The sequence below is a fragment of the Micropterus salmoides genome, unplaced genomic scaffold, assembly GCF_014851395.1.
Source record: "Micropterus salmoides isolate LMB-PRFRI ecotype aquatic unplaced genomic scaffold, ASM1485139v1 Ms_hic_scaffold_4, whole genome shotgun sequence".
Classification (NCBI taxonomy): domain Eukaryota; kingdom Metazoa; phylum Chordata; class Actinopteri; order Centrarchiformes; family Centrarchidae; genus Micropterus; species Micropterus salmoides.
Window position 1 is genome coordinate 39,324,289 of NW_024043372.1, and position 16,287 is coordinate 39,340,575.

At 39.5% G+C, this 16,287-nt stretch overlaps 1 pseudogene; it reads right to left on the reverse strand.

Moving 5' to 3' along the window:
• LOC119886491 overlaps positions 1-15,350 on the reverse strand; it is a 54,825-nt pseudogene extending 39,475 nt beyond the window's left edge.
• Positions 15,351-16,287: the final 937 nt, after the last annotated feature.

Here is a 16,287-nt window from a genome sequence, read left to right on the forward strand (position 1 = left end):
GCTGTTCACAGAGCTCTGTGTCCAAGCACATTAATAGAGAGGTGAAGGGAAGGAAAAGATGTGGTAGGAAAAAGTGTACAAGCAATAGGGATAACCGCACCCTGGAGAGGATTGTGAAACAAAACCCATTCAAAAATGTGGGGGAGATTCACAAAGAGTGGACTGCAGCTAAAGTCAGTGCTTCAAGAACCACCACGCACAGACCTATGCAAGACATGGGTTTCAGCTGTCGCATTCCTTGTGTCAGGCCACTCTTGAACAAGACACAGCGTTTTAGAGCACTTCATGCTTCCTGCTGCTGACCAACTTTATGGAGATGCAGATTTCATTTTCCAACAGGACTTGGCACCTGCACACAATGCCAAAGCTACCAGTACCCGGTTTAAGGACCATGGTATCCCTGTTCTTAATTGGCCAGCAAACTGGCCTGACCTTAACCCTATAGAAAATCTATGGGGTATTGTGAAGAGGAAGATGCCGATACGCCAGACCCAACAATGCAGAAGAGCTGAAGGCCACTATCAGAGCAACCTGGGCTCTCATAACACCTGAGCAGTGCCCCAGACTGATCGACTCCATGCCACTCCGCATTGCTGCAGTAATTCAGGCAAAAGGAGCTCCAACTAAGTATTGAGTGCTGTACATGCTCATACTTTTCATGTTCATACTTTTCAGTTGGCCAACATTTCTAAAAATCCTTTTTTTGTATTGGTCTTAAGTAATATTCTAATTTTCAGAGATACTGATTTTGGGGTTTTCATTAGTTGTCAGTTTTAATCATCACAATTAAATGAAATAAACATTTGAAATAAATAAGTCTGTGTGTAATGAACAAATATAATATCCAAGTTTCACTTTTGAATGGAATTACTGAAATCAATCAACTTTTTAATGATATTCTAATTATATGACCAGCACCTGTACATCTGATATCCTCTCACTCTTGGTCATTTGAGGCCACTTGCAAAGTGATAGAGGCCAACTACAAAGTAGCAGAAGCCTCAGTTTTGATGCCTGGATGTCTGTTTGCGTGACTGAAACTACTGCACACTACAGTGCATTTAAGGAAAAGCTGTTATTTTTAGAAAGATTCTGAATTATTAACATGCACTTCAAAATCACATTCTGGCCCCACAGCCTTCTGGGATATTTGTGAAGTGCTTTCCACTGTCTGTGGATGTGTGTTTGTGCCTCGTGAGTGAGTGAGTTGGCTCTCTGCAGTGGCTAAATAACCCACTGAATATGGATGCAGCTACACCCAGGGTCTCCAAAATCAATAATGGGACTTCTGAGGAGGCAGGCACCTCCCCTCTTGTTGCAACTGCAGCAGTGTCACTGACCACACAGGCTGGGCTGCTTTGTATTTTATTTCCATGGTGAACTGTCTGCCCCTGTAAACACATCTGCACTCAAACAAATATACCAGCCCAGTTCAAAAGCAGGATACAACAGACTGAACGAAAGACAATATAAATTAAAGTTATCTAAGAGTTAAAGTGTTGCCAACAAGTTTGTATTTGTTCAAAGCTCATTTTATGCTCATATCATAATATATTATCATTTAGTTATATGCAGACGAGTTATATGCGAAATGTAATCTTGATAACAGAAATGGGAAACCAGAAACCATCTGGTATTATCAAGCACATAACTAAGCAAGAGAGAATGCATGTGTCGCAATACGAGGTCACCAGAGTGTGTTGTGACTACAAGGTGCAAGGTACAAAGTAGATTTATTTATCATTTTACAACACAGGGTTGTATTATCAGATTAATTTGTAGTTTCCTTTATGTTACTCACAAAAAAAGCGAACGTTATATACAAAAGTTATATACAGTAGATGTTAAATAACAAGTCATAGAAAAAAGACTACGATGGATTAGGTGCTGTCCTTTAGTATCCTTTGGGCTCTGCAGGCACCTCACCTCACCGATATCACTGATGCCTGTTGCATTGAGCTCAGACGGTAATGGCAGTTATTTGACTGTTTTCTACAACTACTTGGCAAAGATACTATAAATGATAACAAGAGTGACTCAGCTAAGTACCTTGACAATTGTTTTGGAAAGTACCTGATTAAATGAAGATAACTTGAAAGAGTCAACCTGCTTCCGGAGGTGAAGGACAGCAGGCCACTAATAGCTGCAAGGACGCTAACCTCAAGTCGATGCCAGCTTGAATATTCTTCGAGCGGTGGACAGAGTGGCCCGATAGCATTAAGGTTGTTGAAACCAAAGCACATTAATAACCTTGACAACCACGGGTGCAGATGTAATGTGCGTCTGATTATCTTCTGATGACAACAAAGACAGGGTGGATAAAGCTAGACCGCGCTCACCATTCTGGAGCCCCAAGGCCAGGCCCCAACCAACATCCCCTGCCGATTATTATGAAATTTCACTGACAAGCAACGTGCCATGGCAGCGGCTTGGTGTGTTGCTGCGGACCCAGAACAATCCCCATGGGCCGGGTGAAGGGTCTCTTTTTTTCAATGATTGTTCGGCAGCCGTTGTCAAGAACACAAGGCTTTGAAGATGTGACGACACGGCTAGAAGGTTTTTTGGACTTTTTTTTTTACTGTGAGTAAGATGAAGCTGAACTCAAAATCTGTGGACAACACTAGTGTAGTGTGAGAATGAGATAAATTTGAAGAAAAGGACACTGGAAGCAATTGTTTCTGGTTCTTGGGGGGCCTTCATAGATACTGCTTGACTGCCTGATACATACAAGCCATATAGTAAAATGATTCGCCTGTGCTTTCACTCTGATGCCCTGTGTTTTAAGACTGATAATTGTTGACTGCTTAGCTCAGATTGCACTGTTTTATATTTGAATGTTTCTCTGCAGTCTCTTGTGCGCTGACCTTTGCTCGGCTTCCGGAGACCTGTGGTTGTACATGAACAGATTTCAGATTAGACATTGATGTCCAGTAAAGAGGAAGTGAAAGTCTCTTGCTGGCAACTCGACCCTTTAGAGAAATAAAAAAGGTCTCCCTGATCTTGCACATGAGTGGAGGCGTGAAAATAAGAAGAGGGTCAAGAGTTTTCATTTTTTAAATATTATTTGAGGTTATAATATTCATCTAGACATTTTAAAGTTTGTTTTTGAGAGAACATAATTATATGTATCCCCTGAGGATGTCTGAATAATTGTTTTGATCAGCAAAGAAGGCACTATTTGCTAATGTGATATCAACAGTTGAGAAGAGACAAGCATCTTCATTTTGTGACTGTAGGAGCAGGGGAGGCCTTTCTCTCCTTTTGAAGGCAGAAAGAGATGAGGAGAATAGAACGCATGCAACATTATGTAAGAGAAGGGATGTTCATATATTTTGTTTGACAGGTGTGGCCTACTTTATTTGGCCTTTAAACATTTAAATGATTATACTAACATGAGCTATAGAGGCCTGCATGATATGTTTTATTACCTTATTTGGAGAATTGTTTGTGAACTGAGGCGAAGGGGCGTTGCTACTACTGGACAGAAGGACCATCTACCCATAAAAGGAAAAGTAATGTAAAAACCAATCAATGTGATGATCATGTCCTGATAGCCAATGACTGTTTGAGAAAAGGGTGGGGTCCTCCCTGTCTATTTCTTAATTTAAGTTGCTGACGCTAGAGCTCAGCGTAAACTTTTTGGGGCTTGTTGAGATTAAATAAGTTTCTCTTTGGGTGGACCCCTTAAGAAAACTAGAAAGAGTTTTTCGTCTCATTTTTTGTCTTCGTTTTCTTCCCCCTCTTCCGGACTGGTAAGTTAGTTTTACTTACTTTAACATCCACCCTACTACATTAACACACCGCATTACAGATACGCAGCAAACTGGCCCTTTAAGGAGCTCATTCCAGGTTATGTGTTTAGTGCCCTGCTCTCTGGAATCTAAAGCGAAAGGGGAAGAGGGGTTGACTAGGGAAATTTTGAATCAATTAGCAATTCAAAACAGATGGTCAGGCCAGTACAGTGTTGAAACTAGCTTGTTATCAGAAGTGGTATCTGAATTCATAATGTGTAAGGGCGCCCGGAGATGGTGACCCGAGAGAGCGGGGTTCCTTGCGGTGTGCCACTTGTCGCTAAACTAGGTTGAACTCGCGGTTGTTTGCCGTGGGTAGAGAGAGGTTTAAGCTTCTCTGCAGGTTTAGCAGGGACATTTCCTCTTTTACTTTAGGTTTTATCTTTTTTGTTTTTTACAAGTTTGTTTGGGTTTTTCTTGTTGCCACACGGCTCCTCCTGGTTGCATGTCGAAGTGTCCTTGGGCAAGATACTGAACCCCGAATTTTAGTTTCTGTTTGAGCACTTAGGCTCAGTGTATGAATGTGTATGAATGGTGAATGCAGATGTAGTCTAAAAGCGCTTTGAGTGGTCGAAAAGACTAGAAAGGCGCTATGCAAATACGGAGCAATTACATTTATTTCAATACCATCACTAAGGACAGGATGTTAATGGCTTTATATGGTCTTGAATCTAACCTATATTAATTGAAATGAATGACATGCGATAATCAGCGAGTTTGTACTTGGAATATTCGAGGGGATCATTGTCCTATTAAATGTAAGAAAATACTGGCCTTCATAAAAAAAGAGAACACTGATATTGCACTGCTACAAGAAACCTATTGAAACGACGATGTATTACTCGTCATTCACATTCAGAAGTAGGGGGGTGGCAATTCTTATAAAACGGGCCCTACCAGTTAACACACTTGATTGTGTCCAGGATAGACATGGTTGATATATTATAGTTGATGGATTTTTACACAGGCAAACTATTTTAATATTAAACATGTACTACCCTGCTTCTCACCCCTCAGACTTTCTCACTGATGCGTTATTGGATTTTTTCGGCCGTGACAGCAAATATTCATTGCCAGTATTGTGATTTTGGGCAATGATTTCAACTGCATCTTGAATCCACTTGTAGATAGATCTCCACTCAGCACAAAGTCTCCCTCTTCACAAGCAAAGTCGCTTCATGTTAGCTGTGAGGACCTTGGACTGGTGGATATGTGTATCCGTGCCTTTTGTTGTTCAACATTTCAAAGCCTAGGATTCAAGAATAAAAACAACCTACAGAAATAAAACAGCTGTAACTGGTTTTAAAATTGAACTAGTGGTAGACAGTGTTGGGCGCGTTAGTGTGACAATATTACTTTTCTTATTGACAAGCAGTCTCAACATGGATTACAGTAACATTATTACAGTTACTAATCCATGTAACGCTGCGTTTCTGCGTTACTGAACACACCAACCTTGGCGTGAATGTGAATCTGCGCTGCAGGTCAGCAGCACTGGACCTTATGTTGTTTAGGTCAGCTGTTCGCCAAAAAGCTAAAGGAAGAATGGAGAACAAGGGAGAGAGGCGTTCTTTCCACAGCTGGAAGTATTATTATTGTGTCACAAGACACAAAAACATTGTGGTAATAGTGTAAGTAAAGTAATATTATTACTTTTTAAGGAGTAATAAGTAACTAGTAACTAATTACAATTTTTTAATAACTTGCCCAACACTGGTGGTAGAATAGCATACTATTGAAACTGTAATAAATATAGTAATGAATATAACATTATATTTTTTATTTAGTGTCATGATATTATAATAATATACTCATGTATACTAGTTTCTCCTCCAGGTTGTGGATAGAGTCTCAGCAGTGGACAGATGTAGATTTAGCCAGAGCCACAATGCCAATGTGCCAATATCTGCTCCTTCTAGCCACCTCGTCCTTAAAACAACACACTCCTCTGTATCTGTTTAACTAAAGTTATTGTTATATATATAGGGGTGACCCTGAACAGTCTAAGATTCAATGATTCAATAGGAGGAGCCTGATTTGACTTGGTTGAAGAGAATAGCCTTAATTAAAATGAACATATGCTGCCTTTTCCTATTGAAATGATACCGGTATTGTTTTCAAACAGAGTGGTGAAGGATTTGAACGGTTGGCTTAACTCCTTCATATAAAGAAAGCGACGCACAGGCTGAAAGTGGCTTTATTACAATTGCCTGGACCAATGGGAGGGTTAGAGTTACCAAAGATAAAGATATATCAATTATGTGCTCATTCAAGGTAATTATCTGGCTGGATAAAGAATGATACCACCTCCATTTGGCTCAATATTGAGTCATCATTATCAAAATACCCACTGCAAGATCCACTGTTCTTTAAGAGTTTTAAGTGTAGAAGAGAGAATTGTACTAACCCCATAACAATGAATGCTTTGGAGGCATGGTGATAAGTCATGTCGTCTAGAAGGCAGAACCAAATTAACTTCCGCTTTTACTCTAAAACTCTGTCTGATGCTGGTTTTTGTTTTTGTTTATGTTAAAGGAAAGGAGTGATCTGATTGGGAGACTTCTTTGCAAATAATAGTTTGATGTCATTTGAGGATTTGTCTCAGAAATATCAATGACCTAAACAGGATTTTTTTGTTTGTTTTTTGCAAAAAAGGCATTTTATCACAAAGAGTATAATTGTTATTGAGAACCCTGAAGTGTCTCTTAGTCTGTTATGATGTTGTGTTAAGGTTATTGCCTGCTTATACACATATGGAAAAATGAATTGTTACCTACTGTTGATTAGGGGCGGGAATCTCTCACAATTTGATTCAATTATGATTCAGATGGTTGCCATTTATAAAACAATTATCAATGCATCTTGATGCATCATTTTTTTTTCTATACAGGATCTCTGGGTAATTGCTAAGCATTTAATTTGTGCATTAAAATCAAAAAGAGACATCTCCTAATTTGATTAAAAGGACTAGTTTGCATCCCTAATTTACATTTCTTTAACAGACAATTCAGCATCCTCTGAAAACTGAAATATAATTATCAGGATATTCAGTATGTGCAAGGGCGCTGTATAGGGGGGGAGTTAGGACAATTCTAAGGGCCCCTGACTGATAGGGGCCCCAAAAAACAGGTACAAACTAATTAATTATATATATATATATATATATTAGTCAGCAGCACCCCAGTCTCCCCATAACTGTAGCCTCCTTGTCCCAGTGAAGAAGGTGAGCAGCATGGTGTTAATGACAGGCCAGTTAGCATCATTCCAGGGAGTCTGTGGGCATTTCTGTCTCTTTTTACCATAACAAAAAAAGACAATGAAATATTTAGTAATGACAGAAATTCATTATGAAATTAAAAAAAGAACCTACTGTCTGTACTGAATGCTGGACAGTTGGAAACTTCCCTCAGCCTGCATGTAATTTACAGACAATGTTAAAATAATTCAGTTTGATATGTTCATTCAGATTGAATTGTGGCCGTTAAATGACATCTATAGATACAGACTGACAGGGAGGCTTTTGTCTTTCATTAATGTTAAGAGAATTTTATCTCTTAATTTTACAATAAAAATACATTGAGACCGTTAAAGATTGCCTTAAGGACATGTTTTATGGTGGCTTTCAATCTCGCATCAAATAGTGAACTGCATACCGTGTGCAGACTTGTACAAATCACCAGCATTAAATATTGTGCTTGTAATAGTATTGAATTACAAGAAGCAAGACAGTTGAAAGCCTTTAGTTAGAGTTATGGAAAGCTTTTGATGGGACAGTTAGGTCCTTGAGATGTGATGACAACAGCTGCGGAGTAGAATAGGGTAGAAAATGCAAAGGAAGAATAAAACAGACAAAAATATTAAAACACACGTAAGAAAATACATTTAAAAAATAAGTAATTATTAAATAAAGTTGAAGATTATAACGGACAATAAATAAATAAGGAAATTAATACAAAGGTGAATAAATAAAGAAGCTAATTAAAAGAGATATATACATTTGTATATGTCTCATAGTATAATTTAATTACTGCCTACATGTATTTATTTTTTGTGCATTTAATCGGATGCTTATTTATTTATTTATTTATATATTTATTTCTTAATCTGTCAGGGTCAGTCCTCCATACACGTCCGCATCGTGATGCATCTAAGAATCGATTTTTTTCTCCCACCCCTACTATTGGTAATGGGACATTGAAAAATATCTGGAATCATGCAAGATATGAATTTGCACCTAAATGAAGGCAATACAGTTAAAAACTGGTGACTGGTAGTGGGCCTTCCAAATAGGCATATCACTGCGGCAGCTAAAAAGAGATTGTATAATATGGTGACATACAATGCCAGAAAAAATATATATTGCACTGGACCTCTGATGCCAACCCCTCTATTCAGGGCTGGCAGAGTTACAGTATATTCCAATTGATTCAGTTGGAGTATTTTGTTTGTGTGTTTCATTTCCTTATGTGTTTTCCTTTGTACTGGTTCTTTTTCTCTGTGAATTTGAGTTAGTTGTTTATGTTTTGCTCTTTTTCTTTGTGAATAGCGATAGTCAATATTTGTGTGATTGTTTGTGCTAGACCCCCCCCCCCCCAAAAAAAGAATTTGGCACATTAATTTTGCCTTTTTAAGTTTCCTTAGGAGATATAGCCGTTTCTGAGTTTCTTTACCAGCGTGGAGATGTGAGATGACCACGTCAGTTTCTCTATGATGCTGATTCACAGGAACCTGAAATCTGGTTTGCTTACAGTGTGACTAGTTTGACAGTTTTAGGTGCAGGCTGTACAGCCAGTCTGTCCAAGGAATTCAGTCCATTAATTCCTTATATGTACATGCTTACTGCAGGTTCCAGACAAGTGACAGTCAGTTTAGACATCACCAGAGGCAACGCCCATTATTGTGTCATCAGGTACAACCTGTTTACTTAGTTAGCAAAAAGGAAGAAAGGCCTCAGGGGGTTTCTGCATAGAGCACTAAGCAACTGTTGTGTGTTCACATTCCTATCCTAAGAGACAGGGGATTTATCTGGGTTTAAGACAACACAGACACATAGACAGTTCTCTCTGACATCTTAACTCATTCATGGAAAGTTCAGTAATGTAATATAAAGCAACTTTTAAATGTATTTGAATCAATAAATAAGCTCATAATAGTTCACCTAAGGAACAAGCAGGAGCGTATACAGTATGACTAAATGAGACTATATATTTAATATACTGACTGACCGTGTATTTTGAAAGAGGCTATGGATTTGAATTGTGTCCAAATTATCTTGATAATAACTAGGTGGGGCGTTTGTTTATTATATTGTGGACTAACCAACAGTGTCAAAGAAATATTTATTGCATGCAAGGTTTTCAGAGTGGGATATTATATATAGAAGTTGGGACAATTGGTGAAAGATTGAAGAAAAAACAGATCTCATAGGCCCAGACCTTAAAAACCTTTCACTTGAAGATCAAAGATCAAAGGTAAGCCGTGAAGCGCCATAGAGCATTGTTTTAAAAAGTGAATCCCCAGTTTGTATCTTGGACGCACATAAGTTCACATGCAACAGCATGGAGGAAACACACATTTCCTGCCGCCAGTTTTACACTACTCCACTGATGTGGCAGTACAACAAGGAAGCTTAGGAATGTTCTAAAATAGGCAGGAAGAACAAGACTGCTGGCTAGCCAACTTGGAAAAAAACAACGAGAGAAAGAGAATCAGCTTTGCAAATGTTTTTGGAGTTTGGACATGCATTTAACACGTTTGATAAACCTCAGGGATTCACACAATGGACCTCATTCAAGAATTATTTGTTTTCCCTGCAGGCTCAGGCTGTTATAACTGAGCTAACAACATCATGGAAAGGATCCCTACGAGTGAGTCCCAGTGACACCCTGTGTTTTTAACAAGAAACTGAAGTCTTACTCAAGGACAATTCTCGCCCGGAAATCTCGTGAGAGTTGTTGCAGGAAGACGATGGTGGATACGGGAGTCAGAGTTGGAGAGAGGAGATTTTTGAGAGTAAAGTCTCGCTAGCAGTTCCACTAAGTTACGTACACAACAAACTCCTCTCCCTCGTTTCCACCGGAGTTTCCTGCAACAACTTGCCTCTGGAGTAGGCAACAATGTGCAGTTTTAAATAATGTCTTTTAAATAATGTCGTTCAGTATAAGTGTAGTTCAATATGCTGCAGTTTTACAGAGACTTTATTCTCACATTCACAGCACCATCACAACTAGCGGCAAAGCACTATGGTTAACATTATTTGATTAGTATAAACTAAAACAATTCACAAAAGAAAAGTTCCAAAAAATGAATCCTAAGTTATTATCTATTATAAGTTTAAAACTCAGATGGTCAGCTCCATCAGGACTGTGTGGGTGTGCTTTGATGAAATTTGATTGACAGTAACCAGACAACCCACCAAGTGCAACAGATTTTGAATTCAAGTGTTGTCAAATCCCGATCCGTGTATGGAAGCCTTTCTCCATCTTCTCTTTTGTTAAACCGACCCCACACAACCCGAACGGATCTAATGTTGGCCTGAAACAGTGTGTTATGTAGGCTCACATCACTTTTAGTAAGAAGCTGATTGAGAAAATATGTTTTCAGGGCCTTAAATAGACCAAATCTGACCTTTTAAATGCTCATCAGCCTTCTCATATATAAATGATAGAGGGGTTTAAGCACTTTTTAAATAATTAAGTATTTGACTTTATAGAGAGGTTCGTCCCCAACTGACCCTGTAAGTAGGCCTAATATGTGTGTGTGGATAAGTAGGCTATGTGTTGTGTGTGTGTGTGTGCTGATAAGTCTGGAAGAAAAGCCAGTCATAGCCCCAGTGGGTGTTGCCATTAAAGTTGTATAGTGAATAGGCCATTCTTAACCACAAACCAAACACCTGCAGTGAAATACAGTAGCTCAGTGTTTCTCAATATATGGTTGAGGTCAGGGGCGGACGGGGACAGAAATTCAGCCCTGGCGCTGTAACCGCACCCGCCCAACATTACCATGCACCCCCACTCATCAACACGCACACTCACTACTTAGCCTGCATTTTGTGTACAGATGGTGAAACAATATAAGCAGCACCGTGTGGAACATCAGCTTTGTAACATTTAATGTATTTGACTGGCAGACAATGCTTGGTAGTTTTTAAAGAGCACACGTTTATAACAAATGTACGCAGTAAAAACAATGGCTCTCCATCTGAGTATGTTTTAGATTCTGTGTGCGCATCCGCACTAGAGTATATTCGAGGCTGCAGACACCATGGACGCGGACTACTTCTGTTTATACTATAGTATTTCCTGGACTTGTTCCACACATGTGTAGTAGGTTGGATGGTGCGGGGATGTCCCCACAGAACCTACACATATGCCCTCTGCTGACAATTTTCTTGCTCAGGCAGACGTGGAAAGTATAATCTTTGCCTATGCCATTTGTCTGAGTTAATTACAATTGTTATAATTGAGTAACCACTTATCGGGTTGGTTAACCCATCTCGGGACCAAGCCGGCCATTGCAGACTAGGCCAAATGATTATTATTAACATAGTGAACTTGTGCTGTTGGCCTATAAAAACAATTTATTTATATATTTAGTGTTTTCTACAGAACAGTATATTTCTATTTCTAGAAGCTTAGGTTATTTTATTATTTAACTATTTTTATTCTACTTCATTCTCCACTTTTATTTTAGTATTTACTCACTAGCCTACTTGAATATGCTCTTTTTCCCTTTAGTTCTCATCATTGAAGAAGCCTATCGAAACCGAAACCAATGTTGCAGGCTACCGAGTGTCATCTGCACCGGTGTGTTCACTGTTGTTTACCAGGTCCGTGCTTGTAAAATATCTGCCGTGTCCCCGTCTTATAATGTAATAGATTGCATCTCTCTCTGTGCTACTGTACGTTGCTAAAATGGGTATCCTGCTGTTAAAATACCTGGGCAGCCGCCCATGTCAAGCTTATGTGTGGGAAACAATGATAATGTTAATCTGATCAGCCCACCCCAAATCTAATGGTCCGGCCCGTCCGGCATTTGCCAAAATTGCCATATGGCCAATCCGCCACTGGTCAAGGTTCAACCCCATAGGCCATAATGTGACAGTTAAGACTTGTTATTGGAACTAACAGTTCCCCAACAGTCTGTGTTGTTAGTAGTAGCTAAAACTACACCTGCACCTGAGAACACCTGCAAGAGAAGGGGGAAAGGGGGATGGAGAGTGGGGACAACAGGGAAAAGCTGTGGGAACCACACAACATTATATCCTTAGTGAAGGTGGAATGTATTGCGGGGCTGTTGGATTAGACTGCATTTAAGTTTATTTGCACCACATTTGATGTTGAAACACGCCCTCTGCTGTTGAGAAAGGCAGATGCCAATTGGTTGAAACTGTTACTGTAATGTGTCCACAGTATGGTTGGTTTGATTCAAAGTCCTGGGTATTCCTAAGTACAATCAAGTCCTGAAGGCTAGATAAGCGATAAACTGACATGCAAAGATGGATGTTTTTTCCAATGAGAGATATTTTTGTTATGAGAACTTGATGTTTTTCAGTTGCAGGCCAAATTTAGAAAGCCTCCTCTAAAGAGGTAAGTAATGATGTGCTGTCTTTCCTCCTAAAAGCAGGACGTTTGCTTAATGCCCCAGGTTTTACTGACTAACAGGAAGATTGGGATTTGTGTGTTCACTACGAGGTCATTTTTTATTGAATAATGCCTCTCTGTCCGAGCATCATGACACAGAAGAAAACTTCTCAAACAATGTCTCCCATTCTGCTGCAGTCAGCAGCCTATTCTTTTCTGCTCACAGAGGTATTGTAGTCTGGGTGAAGCAGCCACTAAAGACTTGCAGTCATATATATATATATAAATTATTTTTTCTATGAGCCATATACTGTAATTGCCCATCTTGCCACCATTAAAATCCAGCTGGTCAGTGATACAGCCACTTAGTGGTTTCTCAGTTTTATGACCAATTAAAAGAAGATGAGGAGGGAGAAGGTTTATAAATCTATACAGCTTACTGTACATTATTATAAACACAGGTATTTATGAGCTTGACTTTAAGAGCTATACTGGTTTAAACTGCACTTAATTGTTCTTCTGCATATTGACAATTTTAAAATAGATACAGAATTACTTTTCAGAGAAGTACTCTGATTAAATGTCATGTATGCCTAAGAGTTAAAACAAGAACATGTGGACTAGTCTAGGTGAAGTAAAAACATTGTATAATCTATGTACTTCATTGTAACATAATAGTTTCCTGAGAACAGGAATGAATACTTCTGATGAAATTTAAGAATCAAACCAGTGAAAATCTTCAGAAATCTTAATCCACTTTGCAGTGGTTCAAGGCTAACAGAGCACACTGACTACCTATGCTGGGTGCTCTATGCGATTGATGGGAACCAATTAAGAACATAATTATCACCTTAGTTTTAGGCAAGGAAAAGAAAATGAGAAGGTGTAGAGGGAAAAGTATTCTTCAGTCATAGTCCACACTTACACCGGTATTTTTATAAACTGTTAGGAGCATGCCAAACCAACAGGCGACCATATAAACCTAACCCTAAAGCCATGCTGGCCAATCAGAAGCCTGAAAAAAGTAGGCTGCCAGCAATGGCGCATCTAGGAAAGGGGAATCAAGTCTGCGGACTGACAGCGAAGTGGAATTATTCCTCAATATCACACTCTAATATAAAGTTAGCAAAACAAAAATGTTAGAGTGGGGACTGTTGTGCCATGTCCGCCATAGCACAAAATGTTACATTATTTATTTGGCCTGGACAGGCACTTCAGACAGAGGGTAAAGGGTCATCATCTTGACCCACTTTAGCCTCTATGTCTATTTATTCATATCCTTCTTAGTGTTCTTCTTGAGTGAACATATCAAGACAGCTATATAATGGTGTTCACACTCCCCCAGTGTCCTCCGCACACTGAGTCACCCCATGAGTAGGCAGGATCTATAAAGCACTATACATCATTTAATCAGTGTCAGTATAAAGTAGGGCAAGGTAACTGTTAGCTAAGCTCCACTGGGCATTTACCAGCACAGTCACCTCTGTTACTCCACTGAATCCTCAAAATGGCTGACTTGTGCACCACAAGGTTGTATTATGTAATCAAATCTCATTTCAGAGGAGGAAAGACACATTTGTTCATAACTGATGTTTAGGCATCTCATTTTAGACTGCCGGCATAACACAACATCAACTGTGAATTCCGGTCTCTTTTTTTTTTTCTTCTTCCAAGCAACTAGCTTCCTGCTGCTTTTTCTGTGGAGGCTAAACAGCAGAAAAGCAGCTGTGTGTGCATCAGAGATGCACATGAAGTGCGTACACAAAGGGAGTCATGGGTTAGACAAGGAACAAGGCGTAGACTCACTCGTGGAGCCAGAGAGCATGCAACGTTTCATACATTATTCACAAGTTTGGTGCAAAAGAAAGACTGATGAATTCTGACAAAAACAATGTTGTGCCTGGTGCACCGGAGACATCTCTGAAATGTCTTCAAAATAGCAGGCAACATGGTGAACATGAGAAATGAAAAGGAATTTAAAAATGATTATTATAAATTACTCTTCTCCTTGTACCCGTTTATTTTGCTCTCTGCTGACTGTACAAGTTCGATAATCATCAGGGGAGAGAAAGATGGCACTTAGAAAGCAATTTATTAAACATTTGTTGTGAATTCACTCCATGAAGTGGAAAAAAGGAATTTGCCCGAGCTTATGTTGAGTATAACTGCTTGATGCTACCTCAGTGTAGTCTAAGGTTATTGCCTTGGATATAAAAGAAAATGTACTAAATCTTGAAAGCATTTAAATGCAAATGTGTTTTTATTTGGTTAAAGGCTGTCAAAGCATTTTGTGTAAAATACTACAGTAGGCCGACACAAGGGACAAAATGCATCTCCACTCTCGTTTGAAATAAATTTTGGCTATGTTAGCCAACGTCACAAAGAGTTTAACATGTCTGCACAAGATAACATGAAAACATAAAAACATCTGACTTAATGACGAGATTAATTTTACCATGGGATTTAGAGTACTTAACAAAATATCATATCATTTTTGTCATTTAAACCTGCGTCAGCGAGCTGGAGTTTAGTCAGCAGTGGGTACAGAATACTGCAAATGAATGCTCAATAAGCTGGTCTGTCTGGATGAATCTCATTGTGTTTACATGTCTATGTGGTACTATGGGAGGGTCTCTTATCTACATCAAAGCCCCAGTACAGCAAGATGAAAACCCCAGTTGCCATGACAATTACACAGATGCACAGACATCTCCACCAACTGCATTATTAAATAGACCTGAAACAATACAGCCCCTCCCCTTCCCCTGAAAACAAACACACACACACACACTATTTCAACTAATCGACGAGCTGGTGTGGACCGTGTCATCTTACCTGATACTGTGCTGGTCATTGTTGCTGACATTGGAGGAAGAGGAGAGAGCCAGATGATGATGCTGCTGGATGGAGGAGGAGAGAGATTGTGAAGGAGTCGTAGAGAGGGGACGAAGAAAAAAAGAGGAGGAGGGAGAGAGAGAGAGCGAGCGAGCGCGAGAGAGAGGGATGGGCTGTGCATGTGTCTGTGACCTGAATGGTGCAATGCACAAGTCTACAGTATGTGAACAATGGGCAGCCAGTGGGACTTGGTGTGGGTGTGTGTGTGTGGAGGCTGTACTGGCAAGGGAAGAGGTGGGCAAACATTGTATGTGTAGGGGATGTAACCAAATATCTCATGTCTGACATGATTCAGATGAACAGATAAGATATGAATTTAAAAACCTATCTTAATTAAAATGATTTGAATGAGTCTATAAGACAGCACCTCTAATAAGGCATGTACAAATAAATACTCCTTTAGTTATATGAATCAGTATAACATGGGTTTTTCATAGTAGGGCAGGTAGTCATGCGAGCAGTCTAGCTGTGCTGGCACAGTGTGAGTGTACTGCGTAGCACAGTAAGGTAAAGTTGTTACTTTGGTGACATGTTGGAGGTGTGCTTGTCACAAACCATAGTAAGAGCCTGTCACCTGCAGTCCTTTTCAGCTCACTGTGGCTGGAACTATTTGTACTACTCCTGATTCTATAACCTGATCTGCTGACCAAACAGCGCATCCATATCTGAGTCATTATATTGGTGACAAACACTGTGCATTTCCTAGAACTTCTCACAATAAAAGCACCCAGCCAGTTCGCCAGTGGAAAGCTTTTAACATGAAGCTGCAATGTCACACGGCTCTGATACAACTGAGCTGTCAGAACACAGTAAAATAAGGCAGATATCTGAAATTACAATCCAAACCACAGATTCAGGTAAAAGCCCTTAAAGTACTTTCAATTCAATTTTATTTATAGAGCGCCAGATCACAACAACAGTTATCTCACAGCGCTTTTCATAAAAGAGCAGGTCTAGACCATACTCTGATGTTATTTACAGAAGCCCAACAGTTCCCACCAAGAGCAAGCACTAGGCGA